Here is a 2,485-nt window from a genome sequence, read left to right as displayed (position 1 = left end):
CTTCGCTTTGCTCGCGTTGCTCGCTTCAAAAGTTGAGCAATGTTCAACTTTTGAAGCTTCGATGGAAGCGTCAGCCAATCAAATCATATGCCAGTACAAGCTCTAGCCAATCAAACCGCGTGCTTATGTGTCCAGGGCGGGAGATTCATGCGATTGGTTGTTGGTCGAGTTTCAGACACGCCCGCCGGCAAGCTTCAACGCACGCCGCCGTGTGGACGCTGCGTAACTGTTGGATTCAAGCCATGCATCGCAAACAGGATGTTTAAAAAAGACTTGTGTTTTATGCTGCGTGAGTCATTCTGGATGGAAAGAGAAATATGACGTGTCCTCTCTGCATTCAGTATTGATCTGGTTTGGCCATGAACAGATAGAAAATATGGCCTTGTGCAGCGTTGTTGTGTATTGTTATGAGTGTAAGAGTATGAGGAACAATCTATAAAAGTCTGTATGAGTTTCTCTCTGTTGGCGTTGTGCATTGTAAGGGATCACTGGTCGTGTTTTACTGCAGCTGTATCAATTTCCACTGCTGTCTTTTTTGTTACTTTAACATTGTCTAAACACTTGGATGGCAAGCTATCAGACTCCTCTGATTGGTTTTTATGGTAATGTTACTGTAAGGCAACTTTATCAGGCATTCGTACCAAAATCAGCTCTAAGAGGAAATAAAGAAACATTTTAAAATTGTTGTGAACATGTTGAAATAAGGCACACGTGGGCGGTTCAAAACAATTCAATGCTCAGTGATTTTAGATATGAGGATTCTTTTACTTTGGAAAGTTAGGAGAACAAGGCTTTTATACAGCATTGTTGCAATCAGTAGATATACTGTTGACATTACAATGAATGACTTCCACACAGATTTAGCTATGGATTGGTTTTTACAGTACGACACATGTTTAAGAACTTATTTATTAGCAATGAAGGTTGATAAAAGTTAAATAATTACCAGCCCATCGATCATTGTGTCTATATGCTACAATCACTCAAAGACCTGAATACTTGTGATGTACTTGAATCTTTCTTTCTTAAATAATTTTTGACAGCAAATCAATTGTTTTAATTGTGTTGATTTACTTTAGTGTAAAGACACCCTTTGATATACTGCAAGTCTGAGCTCAGTGGCGGACCGAGGTGGGCCGGTAGGATAAGTCACTAGCACCCCAACCCGTTGACAATTTACTAGCGGTATTTAGCGGTACCGAAGTGGGCCGGTCGAGAGTCCCGGGCTGATTTTTAGTCCCAGTCCGCCCCTGTCTGAGCTAATTGCATATTTGGCTCACAGAGGCAGGACTTCAGTTCCCCTTAACCTGAATACATGAAAGGCATAAACCATGTGTACATAGATTATTTTTCTGATGGTTGAACACTTTAACTTTGTACTTAAACTGCAAACGTCTGCACATAGTAAACTGTCTTCTTGATCTCGATAAGAAGGTTTTAGACTAGAAAACCGGAGCCATTTTACCTTGAGGTAAATTATTTATCAGCTTACATTATTCAACAAATGTAATAAGTGCAGTATGCTGGTTAACTGAATTAGGGGAATGGCAATAGTTTTAAAAAAACACATTATTCACTCGGTCTAACTTGCAACAGCTTTCTCATGACTGCAGGGTATCCAGACTGCTTTTCAGAGCTGTGCCATGCTGAGCCGTGCTGTATTAGATTATGTTTTAACTTTATATGTGGTGAATGCATCTCTTCTATATTTTGCACGGATACTAAGCAGGTCCAACAAGATCTGAATTGCTTTTGGTTTCATGGTGCCTCCTTTTGATTACATATTCATTTATGGAATACTGTTTTTGTTGATGTGGCCAATTCATTAACTTCCTTTTATTTGAAAGAAGCAGAAATGTACCGAAAAAGCCAGACAACATGCAGAGACATTGAACAAAAACCCACTATATTAAACGTACAAACATGGGCACTTCTAGCCCCTTGACTTAATAAATGAGTAACAAAATAAACATTCATTGGGGGATAATGCCTTGCTAGTGTTTTCAGGCTGAATAGCTTATTAGCTTCTCAACTGCAACTCATTAAACATCATGAAAATTGACCTGCAAATGTTCACATTACCATTATTTTTGACTTAGAAATGTAAGGTGACATGTCATTTGGTGGTACTTCTTTTTATAGTTTCAGCTCCCTTTAATGCTACATTATTTTGTCAAGGCCACAGAGCAGGGAAGGTGCTTATCCATAGGCTTACAGAATATCACATTTCACATACAAGAGTGGTATTGAAAGTAGATTTTATAAAAAATAAACTGGTCTGAAATACACATTAGGAATCCAAAGACAAATTTGTTTTTTATTAATATATAATCGTGATCATCTCAATATTAATGAAACTTGATGGTACACATATCGTTTTTTTTCACTTTTCTCTAGCAAGATTTCAAGGAATTTGGTAATTGGAAATGTAATATTTATGTATGTTTATGTTAACAGCTTGGTATTGAAAGGTTTGATTTGAAAT

Source organism: Trematomus bernacchii, unplaced genomic scaffold (genome assembly GCF_902827165.1).
Source record: "Trematomus bernacchii unplaced genomic scaffold, fTreBer1.1, whole genome shotgun sequence".
NCBI classification, from domain to species: domain Eukaryota; kingdom Metazoa; phylum Chordata; class Actinopteri; order Perciformes; family Nototheniidae; genus Trematomus; species Trematomus bernacchii.
The sequence above is the reverse complement of the archived record's forward strand: the minus strand, read 5'-3'. Positions refer to the sequence as shown.